We start from the raw sequence: 18,081 nt of genomic DNA, 5'->3' as shown, positions 1-18,081 counted from the left end.
TTAATGACACCTCCCTGTGATTTGCAGTATTTGACCCTCAGACCATCTTCCATGCTTTAGAATTGAAGCAGCTAAGAGATTGCATGAGATTTAGGATATTACCTATACACTGATGAGTGAAATGACAGTATGAAGGCAGTAACAGGCACTGTCCTCCAGTTCTCTCTGCACAGACGTGCAGAGTATGCTGGATTCCTGTTACCAGACTGTGAACTGCCTTAAGTTGTCTTTCAAGCAAGGACTGAAGTATCTCACCTACTCCTCTTTTAAACTTTCCACTCTTTCTCCTAGTTTAAAAATAGAAGAATAGAAAGAGTCCAGCATGACATCAATATTTAATAAGTACTGCATGGTCAGCTATTTTAGGGATGAATTATTCTCTCTTTCCTTCTAGAAAGCACACTGTCACACTGTCTGTTTGTAACTAGTCTGCTGGGGGCTCTCAAAAGGAAAAGGAGGCAAGAAGGAGGAGCTGAGTTTTGTTCTGCAGTTTCTAGGAGCATTAGTGTGGAAATAGTTAAACAACAAGAAAATACAAATGATGATTTCCTTCAAATAAGAAAGCTGCCAGGTGTATTGTCACATTGAGCTTCAGTCTGACACAAGTCAAGGATGCTCACGACATACTGAAGGGTAAAAAGAGTCATTAAACAGGGGTAAGGGAGAAAGCTGCTGTCATTGCCTCAAGAATTTCCTGACGTTTTTAGTATCTTATTCTGCAAAGAAATTGGAGCTTCTTTGACAGCAGGTTTTGCAAACGCACAGAAGGAAGAATCTTACACATTAATTCACTTTATGCCCTAGAGGACCGAAAGGAAGAGAGCATCATTTGGATGACATTTAACCTTCACAAGTTTTAGAAAGTCAGGAAGATGAAGGGGAAAAGTCTCTAACATACCCCATCATGTTTCACAATGTCCATAAACATTTTTTTCTGCAATTATTGAACACCAAAATACACATGCCACTATTTATAAATTCTGAAAAGTGCAATCAATGAAGAGCTTCAGCTATCCGCCATCTACAATGAAGTCCTACCTTTTCCCTTCCCACTAAAAATGTATTCTGGACAACAACCTCCCAGTTCTATCTGCTGGAATTATCAAGGCTTTTTGAAACAGAGCCTCTATGTTATGTGCCAGTGCTGTGAGCCAGCTCTCATTCCCATGCTGAGCATCCATCACCACACTCTGGCTCAGGGTACCTGTAACAGAAGGCACAGCATAAAGGGCTCAGAAGCCCCAGAACCAGGACAGGACCAGCTCCTGGAAAGGGCAGAGGTGGGCCAGGATATCCCGTGTCAAGCTTGAACATGGGGATGGGTCTCCTGCCTGCCCACACAGCATGGCAGCCACAAGGCCACCACAGAAGAGACAGGAAGAGGACAGCTTGGTATTCACAAATCACACCCAAGCCTGTCCCCTTTGTTTTTGTGATTCTTTTTATTAAAAATCCTCAAAGTGGAAATTGGAAGGTGTTCTGTTTTTTTTCCCCTTTAAGAGTTTTGCACAAACAGAGAAGGAGAAGAAAGGGCAGAGCCAAGAGACTTGCCTTTCAGGCAAAATCTATATTCTCATTTTGGCAACCTCACTCCAGCCCTTCACAGTCAAGTGACGCCTATGCCTCCTGGTTGCCAGCAGTCATTCCCAAACACCAGGGTGTCATTTTGGCCCCTCACTACACAACTTACTGCTTTTCTGTGCTCTGACTTCTCACTGAGCTGTGCTATATCGCAGACAATGAAGCAGCAGAAGAAAACCACTGGGCTTATTCCTGTCAGGATTCCACCTCAGAAGAAGGAATTCACAGATGCCTGCCCTGTGCTCCTCCTGAACACCTCCAGAAGAAATCCACCAGTGGTTTTTCAGCCAGCACGGCAATTCTGTCCATGCAAAGACATTCCTTAGGAGCCTCTGTGCCACACGCTGCCTCCCTGCTCCAGAATAAGGCCTCGAACCTCCAGGCAAAGCCCCTGCACACATTCAAGGTATAATCACGTTTTGCAGACTGATTAACTGGTGGGGTCCCATGTACAAGTCCCATATTCTGGAATAGGGTTTGCAGCGTGCCCAGCATCCCCCAGACAGAAAGAACCTCCCTCCTCCCACTTCCAATCCCCAGGCCCACCCTTTTCCTCCAGCTTTCAGCATCTACAACCATGTCTGCTGTTGAACTTGCAACAACAACAAAAACAAGAGATGACTATAGAATAGACAAACAGCTGCTATTACAATACTGTTATAGAAAACACCCGGACTGAGGCTGATGGCTCCAGGTTACTATGCCAAAAGCACAGCACGATCCCCAAAGGGTATGTACTGCTCAATACTGACTTGCAGAACAGCCCACAGTGCACTCTCTCCCAATGGATGGCAACCAAGTCTATGCTCTGCTTGCTTACCCCTCCATGACCCAAGCTTTAAAGTTCACAGAAGCCAAAAGCACAATTCTGCTGCTAATGCTTCACTAGCAGAACAGGTATGCTTTGAAAATGCTCATGCTGGAGGGGTAGAAAATAAGGAGAAAAATTAAGTGAAAACGAGGAAACCTTAACCAATACTTGTAAACAAAGCAGCCTGGAATTTCTCTTAGAGATCTTTTTCTTAATGGTCCACACAATGGGATGCATCTTACCTAGCTGAACAATTTTCCAAATAAATGTTAGAAAGCAAACCTTACTTTCACATATGCATCAATTTTTAAGGGAGGAATGGAAAGTCTGAGAATTCATGCCAGTATGTGACAGAGACCAATCAAACATAAGATAAGAGATAGAGCAACTAAAAATGCTAATCCAGAAGCTGCTCATGATAAAAGCGTTCCCAAATGATTCAACTGCTCACCAGACATACCATACTTGAGGCCAGATCTTATCTGTCACTTGGAGAAAGACCTGAGGGCAATGAGCATTCCAGTCACACACACCTTTCCTGCAGCAATCCACAGCATCACTACTCACGTGATAAACACCCACATCACAGCAGCAGCCAGAGGTGATGAATAATGCAGATCAGTCACTACCACACATCATACCCACGGGAGAAGGAGGCAGTGGTTCAGCCTAAGCCATCCATCCCCTCTAGGGCACAACACACTTTTTTTTTTTTTTTTTTTTTAATTTTCTCTTCCTGTTCTGTACATACACTAACAGACCGAACCCAGCAAAAGCAGGACACAGGGGATACAAACAAAAATGCAACATTTCCTCTCACAAGATGATGGTAAAATACATCATTTACTCTATTCAGAGCTCCCCAAGCCAGAATTGCCGATTTCCAACAAGGCAGCCCTTTGCTCACAGCTCCCAGGAGATGTACTTTCCCATCATTAAGACAATCCCACAGAGCATTAGCTAAATCAGGACAAATTCAGATGGAGCCACACTCAGTCTTAACTTGTGACTAGCGAACTGCACTGCAATCAGACTGTGTGAGTCAGCTCCTTTTTAAAATAAAAAATAAAATTAAAAAAAAAAAAAACAAAAACAAAAAAAAACCCCAAAAAACAACAAATGCACTACCACTTGTGCTCCAAGCACCATTACCCTCCTCCTCACATTCTCTGGTACTCTCCAGTTCAAGCAGCGTGCAAGAGGATGCTTTATCTCAGAGCATCCTTGTCACTGCCCATACCAAGCAACCTACAGAGCCCAGGGGACCTGGGACAAAGCACTCAGCAGTCCCATTCTGCCCAGCCTCCCAGTCCATTCTGCCTCTCTGTGTCCTGCTTGGTCAGCCTCCACCATTACTGCTGCCCTTCACTTGCTTTTCATATCAGCCTGGCCATCACACAACACATTTAAGATACCGTTAGAAGGGTGTCTTTGTCTGCATCTGCATCGTTTCATACCCTTTATTTTATGTTATTTTCATATATTCAGGAAATCTATGCAAGCAATTTTGCCCAATAGGAGACCATCTTGTCTTCATGAAAGATCAGGCAGACTCAGCTCACTTAAACTGAGTGAACTGAAAAAATGCAAAATAAAAGGCTCAGGTCTCTCCAGTTTTAGTCATAATCAATTGTAATGATACTGTTACAAGCCCTCACAAATTTGACTTCACAGCCAGTCAAAAGACAATCAAAAAACCCTTAACTACAACTTCTGCAGTGTGTAGTAATGGAAGCCACCACACTGTGTCTGCACACTGGGACCACATTTTCCAAACTCTTTTGCAGAACTGCTGCTTAGCTGTAACAGGAGATCTCCTCTCCCTTACAAGCACTGGCTACTTCAGTATGGGGATAGGAGAAGGCAGCAACACTATGTTCTTTTCCTGCACCACAAAAGGTCTCACACAAGCCTATGAAGAATTTGGAACAAATCATTTAAATGTACTTAGTGGAATTATGGCAGGACCACTGTTAGGGTAACCATCAGACGTGTCCCATCTCTATTATCTCAAACAGAACAATTGATTTTAATTTAAAAAATAAAATAAGAAACAACAAAATAGTTTTAAGAGGGACATGGAATACGTCTAGCTGAAAAAATTGTGGTTAATAGAAAAATCCCTATTTAGCTTATTACTTTATTTGTCATCTCTGCTGGCCATCTGACTCACCAATTAGAGTTGATGTCTTAAGGAAGTGAAAAGGATGAAGAAAATGCAGCAGCTGCAGACTCAGAATTCTCACCAAGCTAAATATATTTAGATTGATTTTTCTTAGTCAAGACTGCAGGTCGAGTGCTCTGCAGCATTTGCCCAGTTCCTCACCTATGATAGGGAGAGCTATCAGTGGTGGAATTGCCTGATGGAAAGGATTCATTTTCATTTTCACCTTCAAAAACCAAATGTCCTCCCACTGCATCACAGGATCTGCTATGAGGCTAATGCCACTAGCTGGTCCACACTAACACACTAATTAGCACTTTTTTCTTTTTTAAAACGCGCTTGAGAAGAGATCCTGCAGCTTCTCCTGAAAAAATAAAATCATTGGCTAATGTAATATTAACAGGAAAACATATTTCTCACAGAAGAGCAGGCAAGAGACACAAAACTATTGGTAACAGAACAGGAGAAACTTGGAGAGCAAACTCCATGGACAAGTGGTGGATGAGAAAAAATTCAATGCTCGTTTGTCCAAGATATTACTCATTACTCATGCATCATACACTTGCATCCTGTTTGGACCAAGCGCTTTCCATTGTTCTCAGTAGCACTTAGTTCAGAAGAGTGTTAAGTCTGCCTTTAGGCTTCTAAGTTTATTCCCATAAATGTAGCCAACTTCTATCATGCAACACACAAGTATATTCTTAATTCATTTGAAATAGTAAGTATGATGTTCAAAGAGCTACATGTTGTGGGACTGCATTTGGTCCTTCTACTTAGTTAAAAACAACCTGTCAGTAATGACTTCTGCTGGTGTATGACTCTAGACAGCCAAGAAATACAATACATGCTCACAAGTTAGGATGTGGCAATTATTCATCAGATAAGCAAAAAATTCCAAGATCTTTTTTCTTACCATTTATTCAAAAAAAAGTATAAATGAGGCTGTTTGCTTGGGAAGTTCTTTCAAAAAACAATCACTTAAAATGTGTTTAACAAATTAACAACAGTAAGCCTGTAGATTAATTATAATACTATGCTCAGTATTAGGTTCTTTCCAAGTTCTCCATTCTTAAAGTCTTAAGACTCAGAGTTTTCATCAAAAAGACATGTGTGTTTTTAGCTCAAATCACACGTGTGAGGTGGCTATGACTTCATTACAACAGGAAGTTTCTAAATGAACTTCCTCTTGAACTGGAAGTCTTCTCACAGGACACTGCACACACACTGGACGCACAGTGCCAGATGGCTATATTTACACTTCACATCCATACCAAAAAGAGGAACTACAAGAATTAATACCTTGCTGCTATATTGAGTCTACAGTAAAACACTCCGTACACTGCTACAATAATTTACACATTAAAGCACAAGAAATACCATGTCAGAACAGACTTGACAGCAGCTATTACCACATGCTCTAAAAAGAACTACATTAAAAAAAATATTAAAATGCACCCAATATTCCCTCACTCTAACCCTAACTCACTTATATTCTTGTTCATCACCAGAAACAATTAAATCCTCATGAAATCCTGCTGTTTTAAATAAGGTCTTAGATCCAAACAATTGCACTGATTTCCCACCTACTGAGTTTTCCTACTCATGCAGAGCCATCCAATCCCATAAGAAACCAAAGAGTATCATAAATAACTATAGCATGAGCGACCTCACTGTCAACACAGCAAGTCCGAACTAAATTCAGCATAGAATAAGACTGAGCTTTGCTGTTTGTCTTTTTTTTTTTTTTTTTTAAATAAAAGACTTTCCTGGATACACACTTCATTCTAGCGCCCACGAATTCACAACACACCCATTTGTGTAGCATCAGGAATGCAAACTATGTTCAGCATCTTGCTTGGAGGTGCTGCAAGGAATCCAGGGTCAAGAGCAGCCACGGGCTGTAAAATTTACTAAAAATGGTTAAGTTAATCAATATACTAAAAAATATGACCTCTTCACCAGAGGCAGAGGGGTCCAACTCGATAAATGAGAACCATTAATAACAAGAAGCATGTGAATAACTCTGTCTTAGACAGAAAAATTTTGGAGCTTTCTGTGTATTGATCCTCTCAGACTAAACTGTGACAAAAGATGCCATGTATTATGAAATTTAAAAAAAGAAGGTGCTCCACAACAAGAAACAAAGTATGTAATAAAGCAAATAGGGCTGAAGTACTCATAAGAGTTTGAGGAAGACTTCAGTAAATCAGCTGGAATTAACCACTAATTACACAGAACCTAGAGAGGTCTGTGATCTAAACGAGGTCTTGCTATAACTGAAAAATAAAATTTGGAACTCTTTTGGAACTTCAAACTATTTCTCTCCTGTTGTAGGCGACTCACACATGGCATCTCCAAGATATCTCAGAATCCACTAGAGTCTAAGTGCAGAACAGCAACTCTAGGATTGAAGTCCCTGGCTACAGCATCACTTAGACTTAATAGAGGTGGCTGGAAGCTAAAACATTAGACACTAGATACTTTGAAAGCATAAAAGGTATCAAGTGAGCACTCACAGCCCCAGCTGAGCCCACAGCAGCCGAAAGGAAGAACTTCCACTGTTCCTAGCTTACCCAAAGAGGAAGTTGGCAGCATTCATAGCCCCTGGGATGAAGCCAGTGGCTCCAAGACTTCCTTTTAAAAAATACACATCTGTGCGTGCATGCCTGTATACGTATGTATAGGTGTACATGGACCTACACACACAGCTAAGAAGTCTGCAAGGCCAACCAACTTTGAACCTTCATTTAAAAACCAGCTTACACCCATATCAACAAGAACAGTGAAAGTCAGTATTGCTATAAAGCACAATACAAATCTTAAGAGCTGGAAATGTCAAACTTCATACAGGCAGAACTTCAACTGAATAAAGAGTCCTGAGCTCAACAATATAAACTCTGGGTATGACTGCCTCAGCTTCAGGAATTATTTCACATACCTTCATCTGCAGAAAGTAAATGTTGCTGTTCAGCAAAGTGAAACGCTTTCTGTAATCATAGTTTCTCATCTATGCTACGTTTAAGCCAACTGTCCCTTCCAGCAGGACCTGGCCTTTGGACGGCTCAGCTGTCTCGCTGCAGTGACGCTGCCAGAAGGGTAATCTCTATGGCTGGTCCAAGTCCAAGCACCACTCACCCCAATCGATCTTTGAGTTCTTCCTCTCTTGCTGTCAATTCCTCTCCCCACCCCAGGCAGAAGGCTTCAAAGCAATGGCTGGTCCAGATAAGAGCTGGGTTGTGTTGATGCTCTTTGGTAGGGACAGTGTTATCAACACAGTAATCCAGTAATTTCTTAAGGATCAACTTCCCCACTTCTGCTGGCTCCAGGGCTACCACAGTAAGTCAGATCTGCACCAGGCAGATCAAAAGCCCTCCTCCTTTTCAAGGGGTTCATTTTTACTTGGGTCCTCAAATCAGTCAGATTGTACAGAAGGCCACAAGAGTGCCACAGACAAGGATCAGGTGTCCACAGTAACTTGAATATGGACAGCCTTTGACAGCTGTTGTCAACAACAGCCTTTAACAACAAATCTGGAGCAGTCTAAAGTGGTATGAATCTATGCTCATAATCCTTTGCCACATCTTTAAACCTAACTGAAAGATGTCATGTCTAATGCCTGCAGCAGGCCAAGAATACCGTCAGCACTAAGGACTCAGATGACACACGCAGCCTCAACAGCAGGCATAACTCATATCCTGGCCAACTTGTGCTCTCATTATTCACTGCTGTTTGAAAATGGAAAGGGGAACCTTCCTTGAAGCTCATAGAAATCCACATATGGGTTCATAGGAATTTCCGACAGGGTTCCAAGACAGTCAGCAAGGATCTAATTTCAGCACAGACAACAGGTCCTCCTCCACTGAAGATCCAGAAAGAAGATGCAGCAGCTGACACAGACAGCACCCACCGTTCGCTCCAAGCTACATGGAAAGCAGTGACCCCTACAATAACGCAATAATCAAGCAAGTAGGACACGATAACAGCCATACAGGAACAAAGTCACCTCTTACTCACAAATAAGGATGCGACTCACATCCCAACTCTTGCACCAAATCCCCTCTGCAAGCTTAGACAAACCTTCAGGACTTCAGCCAAAGCAGCCTACGTGAGGCAGGCAGGATGAATGAAGAGCACAGTGTCACCTACTACTGTAACACAACTTGCTGTCTGAAATCGTGCTGCTTCTGGCGTGCTTGGCTCCTCGTTTACAGGATGAAACAGGGTTGCTGGAAGTCTGCAAAACATCTCCAGAACCTCTGATAAAAAATAAAACACCACATACATGTTCTCCCCAGTAAACATAAGCTATACGCTTTGTTTTGTATTCTTATGGTTTCCTTCATTTCAAATCAAGGTAAAGTGATTGATAACAAAAAAGCTATGCAGAAAAAAGCTATACAGAAGTTTTTTTTCTTTTCCCTAAATGCAAAGCAGTAATATTGTGTAATTTGTGTGCATCAGTTTAACCTTCCAGAGGATATGAGAAAACAGGTAATAAATACTCACATTTGAGTGGAGCATATAATGTTAGCACAAAGCTAACGTTAAGATTAATCTTAACCAATAGAAAACCCAGGGGTCTTTAAATGGTTTCAAGCAAGAGCATTTTTCTTAAGCAGTCCACTTAGTTGTTCTATTCTGTTTGGTAGAACACAACTATTAACAACGATAAACCTCTTACTGAACAATCTACAAACCAAGGAATAATACATGCCACAGCCCACAGCTGAAGTATATATGGAGCGTTCCCTTTCCTACCACAGCCAGTGTTTCAGATAACTGCTACCCCAGCTCAGTAGTGGTGAACACCACAATCAATTTCTAACAGCAAGACATCCCAAGACTGCGCAGTTCTGGCCCTCACCACCTTTTGTGTTACGGTTGAGTTGCAAGCAAACACACAGTAAGCTGGTGTAATTTCTAGTTTTAGGAACAGGAAGAACACCTCAAGACTGATCAATTGTTTCCCTTTGCATTTACAGGAAATGGCACTGTGTCCTGCAGAGTATAACCAGACCCTCAAAGGACAGCACCTATGAGAACTAAATAAAACTATGCATACTCATCTACTTAGATGCTTTAGAAAAGCCCGTATAACACTGATGCATTTGCACAAGAGTAAGTTTTGCACGGCTTGAGAGACCTGAGCTCACATTCAACAGCTCTGCTCTCTGCAGAGGCTGCAGCAGCAAACCCAGCTGTGAGAGCTGGCTGTCAGAACAGCTGCCAAATGCAGTGATTGAACTAAATCTGATAGCAGCTACAGCAGTTTTGCACAATACCTTTGTATTCCTGGTGCTTACACTAGAGAAGTATTAATAGCATTACACTGGAGAAGTATTAATAGCATTTATTCTCAAAATCCATTCACATTTTGCAACATGTTCACTTGACAGACTAGTGCAGTACAATGTACATTTGATGCCTACAAAACACAAGGCCAAACTGGTGTCAAAGGTCCTTAAGCTGGTGAATTGCTGTAACTTAGAGTGAATAAAGGAACTGCACCAGGTAATCAACATGAAAATTAGCATATATTTACTTCATCAGAGGAAGACAAACAGGTTCAGCAAAAAAAAGATCTAAAAAAAGGTTCACTCTGCTGCTAGGGTAGAGACAGTGTTCTGTACACAAGAGGAGATTTCTCTTTCTAGAGAGAACCTACATAGGGAAATAACCCAGAAGAATGCAAAGGGGGGCAGAGGGAGTAGGATGAACCTAGATAGTATATTTAATTCCTGGTGCTGGATTAAAAAAAGTACCAGATCTGGCAGAAACAAGGAGGCAAGGTAATGTCATACAAGGTGGAGAGGAAAAGGAGGGAAAAAAAGAAAAAAAAAAAAGGAAGGTAACCCACCTGCAGTGTAGCTATAAAACTAATTTTCCTCCCACTCAAAGCCATTTGACTAAAAGGATGTCCCTCAGTCTTTGAGAACTCCTTTCCCAGAAAACCTTCTGTAGCAATACCCACTCATCCTCTCTCCCTTTCAATTATAATTGAAGCAATTCAGTTGAAGCTCTTATTTCTGCAGCGCTCAGAACCAAACTGGCTTACAAAATTGCAGGCACTTCTTAAAAGCAAGTGCTGCAAAGCTCAGTAATTGCACTTAAAACTCTAATTTATAATAATTTAAAAAAATAAAACAATACAGAAAACAACAGCATTGTTCCTCTGAAAGCAGCAGAATTCCAACTCCTCATTCATCATCACATTAAATCAGTTTTGTGTACATGGACACAGATCACAAGTTTTGCAAGCAGACCATGCACTGACATCTTTGCTTTCTTTTAAGTCCCCAGCTTCTGACTTCAAACTTTCATTGTTATTCTCCAATCTTCAGCTTAACATTTCTGCACTATTTTGTCAATCTCACTTTCTTTGAAGTGAGGAACTGGCAGAGCCCCCAACCTAAAAAATAGATAATCTCAGATAACTGTAGAAGAGACATGAAAATAAATAACAAATTTAATAAATATTAAATGATAAATTCCTTTATTGTGACGAGAGAAAGAAAAATAGCCAATAGCCCCCCCATGTTCAAGCCTTAAAAAAAAAAAAAACATAATATCAGTTTACAGCTGAAATAATCCTGAACATAATTAAGCGTATTTCAAGTTACATTCATACTAGTGCTAGACTATTACTATTTAACAACATCGCATCTAAATTCAACTTTTCTTTATCCTGCTAGGCCTTAGTGAGAATGGCCTTCAATTCTGATGACTTAGTAGAGGAAAAGAAATGCAAGATCATATTAGCACAAATATAAGGAAAGAATTGCTTAGCTCAATTCTGCCATCTACTATTTTTGCAAGCTTTTAAAAACACAGCCAATAGGTTACTTGCTAGATCTGCTGAGTTGGCTTTTTAAAATGCTGGACAAGAAATAAAATGAATATAATTGTAGATCAGTTAAAAAAAGACAGTTGAGTTCAGCTTCTTTCTCATCACAGAATTTGGGTAAAATTGCAACTGAAACAACTATTTCTCTTCTGGCAAAGTCAAAACATCATCAAATACACCCTGTCAAAAATTAAGCAGGTTCATTCCCCAGATGCTTTTGATCTCAGAAAGACATCAGACACTGTAGCTGAGATCCATTCTATGCTATTCCTCCTCTGCTGTCCCTAGGACATGACTCGGACCCACATGGAGCAACCTTCCCCAATGAGGCACCTGAGCTGAGCACAGTACAAAAAGGCACTGCTGCTACATGCACCCTATAACACAGGGACAGTAACTGAGGAAGATAACTGAGGAAGAAGAGTGGGCATCTTAAAACTGAATGTCTGCTAAAATGCCTTTCTATACCCTGCCACCAGTACTGCCATGCAATGTTGGGATTGCAAATACAAAACCCTACCCTGGGCTCTGGGCTTGCTCCATTTGCAAAGTTCTACATGAACCAACCCAGGTATGTCAATTCCTCAATGCCTATATTGCCTCTGCATCAAACTGCTGGGGCCCAGCTGGCCTGGTTGTCTCCACTGCCAGAGACAGTGGATGGAGCACCAAGGCTGACCATCCTGGCTGGAACAGCGCAGCCTAGGTACCAGGACAAATACCAGAGACATGTATTAACCTTGCCTCAGCCTCCGAAGTGTCCTAAAGCATCTGGAGCCATAAAACAGGATCAAAAGAGGAACAAACCAGCTGGAAGGAAAAACAATGGAAAAATTATTCTGACACCCAGCACAGCCAAGATGAATGTTGAAACTTGCTGGAATCCTACTCAACCTTAAACCTTTACAGAGTAGAAACCATAAAAACATACAAAAAAATTAGTCATCTCTCATTCATCCTTATTACAATACCATCCTGCTCATTAGAAAGATGCCTGATTTTCTGGACACAGGACAAAGCCAGCAAAACTGGCAACATATGCAAAAGTCTCAGCACTCAGACAAGAAATTCCAACCATTTCATACAGCCAGAGACAGAAGGGCAAGACAGCAAGAAGATAAAGAATTCAAGAAGGTGGCAATTCTCTCCCAGTCCAGAATTTTTTCTCTGAACCTATACCAGGAAGTTAAGTAGCAATGGATGTGTCAGCACCTAAAGAAGTGCTGCATGGAGTCATCCAACCTAAGAACTGAACACAATGCAGACCTAGGGACTGTATTTTAGTTAGAGATGATTAGTAAAATTAATTTAGAAGATTCCAAGAACATAACAGCTTAGGAGTACCTCCACACTGCTTAGAGAGATGCTGGATAGCCATATTAGCTCAGACTGACCAATTAGAATAGCCAGTTTGCCCATATGTCACACGGTGCAATTGCTTTTTGGATTCCCTCAGCAATGTGCTGATGTAGGGGCACAGCTCAGTGATCTGCCTCAGGAAATCTGGAAATTTCCATTTTGCTTTTTAGACTGAATTTCTAATTATCAGGAGGAAAAAAAAATCCTCTACTTTGTAAAAATACGAGACATTTTTATTCCTGTTACAAAGCCAAAAACAACACCAGATGGAAACTCATTTAAAATTCTTACATGCTTAGCTGCCTTTCTACAAGGTTACTACCACCAGCCAGACAGCAACTGGAAAAAAAAAAAAAAAAAAAAAAAAAAAAGAGAGAGAGAAAGTAATTTGCATTATATGAGATGACTGGAAGCAGATGTAAACTGTTGAAATCAGTGACTGCTTTTAAAAATGCATTAATGTTTACTTTGAAAACAATGAAAACTGACAAAAATGCCATGCTGCCACACACACAGGTAGACAGGCAGGATTTTCTCTTGCAGAAAATTGCCTTCCAGTACTTCTGAAGCAGAGGGGCTGGCAGGTCTGTAAAGGCGGAGGGAAAACCTGGAGCAGCTCTCCTCTCCTAAAAACTAGTCTGAGTAGTGCCATGCCTCTTGCAGAGGCCTAAGTAACTCAAAACTCCAGTTCCCCTGCATTACAGCTTCTGTATACAATGAGTGATGTCAGAAAGCAAGACTGGGGAGAGTCTAAGAAGCACACAGACGAAGCAGAGCATTTCCAGACTTACGTTTGCCAGGTTTCTAGCTGTAACTTTAAACTGTTCTGCATGTCACTGGCTTCTATTTCCCACTGGAATTACAGAACAGCTCTGCAGGCGACAGAATCCATACAATCTTGAGTGCTTTGCAGCTCTATAAAGAGCATGAAGCAGCCTTTCCTGTCTCATTTATCATTGCCAATCTCAGCAACAAACTGATGTATAAATCAGTAGTGGAAAAGTTTTGACATATTGAGAATACTTTGCAAATAGTGTTAATGCAACACTTTCACTGCACTTCTAGTCTGAATATGTGCAGTAGATATTAACTGATCAATTATTAAAGAGACCTGAACAATGGTATCACATTTTAAGATGAGAGCTGTAAATGTGCTGCATTTACACTATTTGAAAAGCATTCTTTATTTAGATTTCTGTGGTAACTGGTAAGTAAAAGGACTGCAGTTTATAATTTGAACGTTTTCATTCCCCATGGTCCAAAACAGCAGAATCACTACAACTATTTTAAGTACGAAGAAAAGCAAAGCAAACAAATCACTGACTTGAATAGAGCTGAACCTCTACTGAGTAACTTCAGATGGAGTTCTCCAACACAACAACATAGTCATGTTATCTTGCTAAAAGTCAGTTATCTTGCTAAAAGAGACTCTGCCCAAGTACTAGAGCAAAGCAAATACCTTTTATTAGAACAGCTCCCCTGCAGCTTTTGCCTTCTGCAAACACTCTAGACCCAATACAAATAGCTCCAGCCACCACACCTACACCAGTGGTATTAATCAGCAAAAGAGCCACTAAAAGGGATGAGGAAGATGAATCTTATCTGCAAAAACATGTAATACCTCTGCTCTACAGTATTCCAAAGCAGAGAAAAAAATGGAAAACGATGTCTATTTCCTTAAAAATCATGCACAGAAGTGAGTTTTATGTACGAAAATCGCACATATTAATTCAGAAGTTTTAAGAGACTAAACAGTGAAGGAAAATTAACTTTCTCTTGGTTTTGCAGCTCTCCTGCAAAGGCTGAAGGGAATTTTAATGAAGCTATACACTTGTATTAACATTACTGAGTAAATGACGATACTGCTCAACTTTGTAACGTTCTTTTTCCCTGCACCTTCATATCTTATAGAGTTAATAAACTAAATCAAACACACACACACACACACACACCAATGTCTGTCTCCCAGGAGGATGCCAGCCCCAGCAGCTGGCAACAGCTTGTCTTTAGCCTCAAATATCACAGATTAACTTTCCAAATTGCAGACTGTTTCTCTCCCACTTTGCCCACTTAGTTGCTACAGATACACAGAACACATTCTCTCTGGGAGCTCATAGGCAAGCCTGCAGCAAGCACTTCTGAGCAGGCCATTATTGCCCACTACATTCAGGCAAGCTTCTGGGAATTTTTTTTTCCTCCTTAGCTAAGACTATTTTTATATAGGAGAAGGAAAACCCTCCCCCTTCCTGTTGCAAGTTTTAGAATACATCCACAACTTCCAAGCGAAGCTACACAGGACTTTGAGAATTACCCAGGTCCAGTAAGAGTACTTGGTACCAGCTACAGTAAGAGTACCTCATAGTGAAACAATCCAAAATAGCTACAATTAGAGGAAAGAAAATGTGAAACTCATCATGTAGCAAGACCCCTGCGTTGCCATGTTCCTGATGCCCAGAAGTAAGACTGAGCAGAAGACAACCCAGGCATCCTTGCTGTGCCTACCTAGGAGTCATAGCTAAGGACTGCACTGTCTCAAAGCCATCTACTCCTGTGTTGGGTAGAAATATCTACCATGAGGCACAAACCTTCTGTCCCAAAAGTTTGATCAGCACATAATCAGCCTGGATTCAGCAGTGGTTGCAGCAGGACAGGCAGTATTTCGCCTCCAGCCCCACAGCAAGCAATCTTCACATACTCACTACCACTACAAAATGGCAGGGAGGAGGCTGGGAAACCCAGACTCTATACCAAATATCCTCGAGTACCGAGAGCCAGAAGCTTTCAGTCATTGAGACGATTCACAGAGCCAATCAAAACAGCAGTGACAGACCTGGGAAGGTATTTACTAGCAAGGCCCCATCAATGGGGACCATTCTGCCTGGTTCCTCCGGAGGCCTATAAGCACCAGCCATCCACTTCCTCTGCCAACCCCCACCCCCAAAATGGCAGCGCCTGAGCACAGACAAAAGCACACTGTTTTCCTCACTGCTTTATGTCAAGAACATGAAATGCCATTGGGCAGCAGTCCAAAAAAATAAGGGAAAGAGAAAACACTTGGAAAGTTTCAGCAGGACTCGAGGGCCTGTGAATGAGCACTCAGTTTTGCTAAAATGCTTACTTCAGGCTAGTATAGAATAACATTACACAGTAGTTGTTTTGTTTTTGTTTTAAATAAGAGCTTGTATTACAGTTTTGCTGTGCCTAACATATTCTACCTGTAGCTTATATTCCTCCTTTAACGTCAGAAATCCAATTAATCTCAACATCACAGAAAGAAAACAAAATATTTCAACTTCCTACTCACCAACCAAACACAACTAAGGAGTTTAAACAGGGAGACATCACAGACACCTTGAGACACACACCAGCCATCGGTATGCTTTGCAAACAATATTGCAGTCACCTCTGTATTTCCAAACCAAGTCTTCTGGAATGTTCTTCACAGAACATCTCTGCTTCAAAATTTCTGTTCTTCCAAGAATGTGTTTTGCTGAAAGATCTACCACTAACTTTTGAAAAGCACTCTACAAAGCTTTCAAATATTTCCTCCCTCTACCCTTGGACATGTTAAATCATGCCTGAAAGAATCACAAACCACAATTTAGGTGGCCACTCTGCTACATTCTCTCCAAAGTAATTCTGGGGCATCCCCTCCACTCCAAGTACTTCTGCCTCTGACTGCCAATTTAAAAGTGCACCTCCTGTACACTCCCACTGCTGCATGCTAATATTCTCAAGCAGCTGCAAACTTCAACACACAAGCATTTTTACGTATGTTGAGACAAACATGTCTAGGGAGGGACAGCCATTATATCCAGTTTGCAGATAAGGAAAAGACAGCAGTAGCAGAGATGAAGAATTGAAATAAATATTCAGACATTAAAACAAACAAACAAACAGTAAAATGCCCAACAACTCATTCAATTTCAGCTGCAATAGTCCCAAAGACAACAATGTAGAGAAGTAATTTGGACAGAATAGGTGGCCACACAAGAACCTCATATCTTTGGGTTTTTTAATACAAACATGGAGGTTCAGTTTTGTGGATGCTCAGACTTAAAAGAATCCTCCAGAAAAGGATTAGCACCCTTCCCCATTAACAGATAAGGGAAATCACCCCCTGTATGTCCTGTCCACAACAGAACTCAGTTCAGCTACTGTTCCATCCAAGTATAAAATTTCTAACTCTGCAGTACACAGCAGCTGAGTCTCCCAGAATCACAGCCACAGAAAGGCCACCAGCAGTACCAACACAACATGATCTCCCTGCATTTAGCCTTTCCTCTGGTCTCCACAGTTTCTGTCACTTACTGAAACAATCTCTTATCCTTCCCATCTTGAGAACTTCTTCCAGTCTGGTACTTTTCTCTTTAATACACAGCAATTATTACTGACAGAAATGCAGTCAGCTGAAAAGTGCGTAGTGAGCATCAAAAGCCTGCGTTCTTCCTTAACTTCTGTTTTAAATGTCTATATAAGAACTAATTCCTTTAAAGCAAATCACTTTGCACTTTTCAGTTAGCAGCATACTTCTGTCAGAGTTCTCATTTTGTTGGTCAGATTCTGCCTATATTCCTGCTTTTTAGCCATACAGTCCAACAATTTCATACATACACTGCTCTGTACTTGACCTAACACTGAATTAATGCCACTGTTACTTAGAGAATATAGAATATAGAAACCATATGGACATACTGAAAGTCCCTGCACAGTTCTTATGGTTCCACACACACACACAAAAAAAAAAAAGATGGAAAAATACCTCTAGCTTGCTGTTACAATGAAAGGAGAGTGCACGTACACACAATTCAGCTGTCCCAGCTAACAAACTGCAGGCTACTTTAAGAGAAAAGAGTAGAGCATGGTTTAATAAACCACAAAAAACCTAGGCTAAATCCTTCATAATAAAGAAAGAAAGAAAAGTGCCTGAACGAGGCTATTCATAAGAAACACCACACTAGTGCTTTGCTCCATTGTTCTCCACAAAGGGTTTGGATTTTGAGGTTGTATATCACCACCCACAAAGTCTCCTGAGGAAAATGGAACTGAACACCACCAATGGTCCCTCTGTGCTTCTGTTGGCTTTAAAAACAAACAACACAAGCCAGCTGTAGGCAGTGCGAAGGTTCTATAGCTATAAATCTGCATAACAAATGTAGATTCCTCTAAAATCTGAGGTATTTTTAATGCATTAGCATTCTGCTTTTATGAACGACTTCCACGAGCATCCATGAAGCACAATAAGCTAACCAGACAAACATCTATCCATTGCTACAACTAGAGTAATTCTGAAATGCAGCAACAGGTCCAGATCATCTGTCC

General features: G+C 41.0%; 1 protein-coding gene across 6 annotated transcripts in view; it reads right to left on the bottom strand.

Moving 5' to 3' along the window:
• The window catches only part of APBB2 (amyloid beta precursor protein binding family B member 2), a 153,502-nt gene that overhangs the window by 112,717 nt on the left and 22,704 nt on the right, over nucleotides 1–18,081 (bottom strand). The window contains exon 1 of one of the 6 annotated variants that reach the window (XM_042870639.1): nucleotides 7,495–7,565. The exons of the other annotated variants lie outside the window; for them this stretch is intronic. The gene's annotated coding sequence lies outside the window, so the exon portion shown is untranslated. Of the gene's footprint in view, nucleotides 1–7,494; nucleotides 7,566–18,081 lie in introns of those variants that run through there. 6 annotated transcript variants of the gene reach the window in all.

The sequence above is a fragment of the Lagopus leucura genome, unplaced genomic scaffold, assembly GCF_019238085.1.
Source record: "Lagopus leucura isolate 7727_CA_CO unplaced genomic scaffold, USGS_WTPT01 Super-Scaffold_100004, whole genome shotgun sequence".
Classification (NCBI taxonomy): domain Eukaryota; kingdom Metazoa; phylum Chordata; class Aves; order Galliformes; family Phasianidae; genus Lagopus; species Lagopus leucura.
Note: the sequence above shows the minus strand (reverse complement) of the source record. Positions and strands in the feature narration are given on the sequence as shown.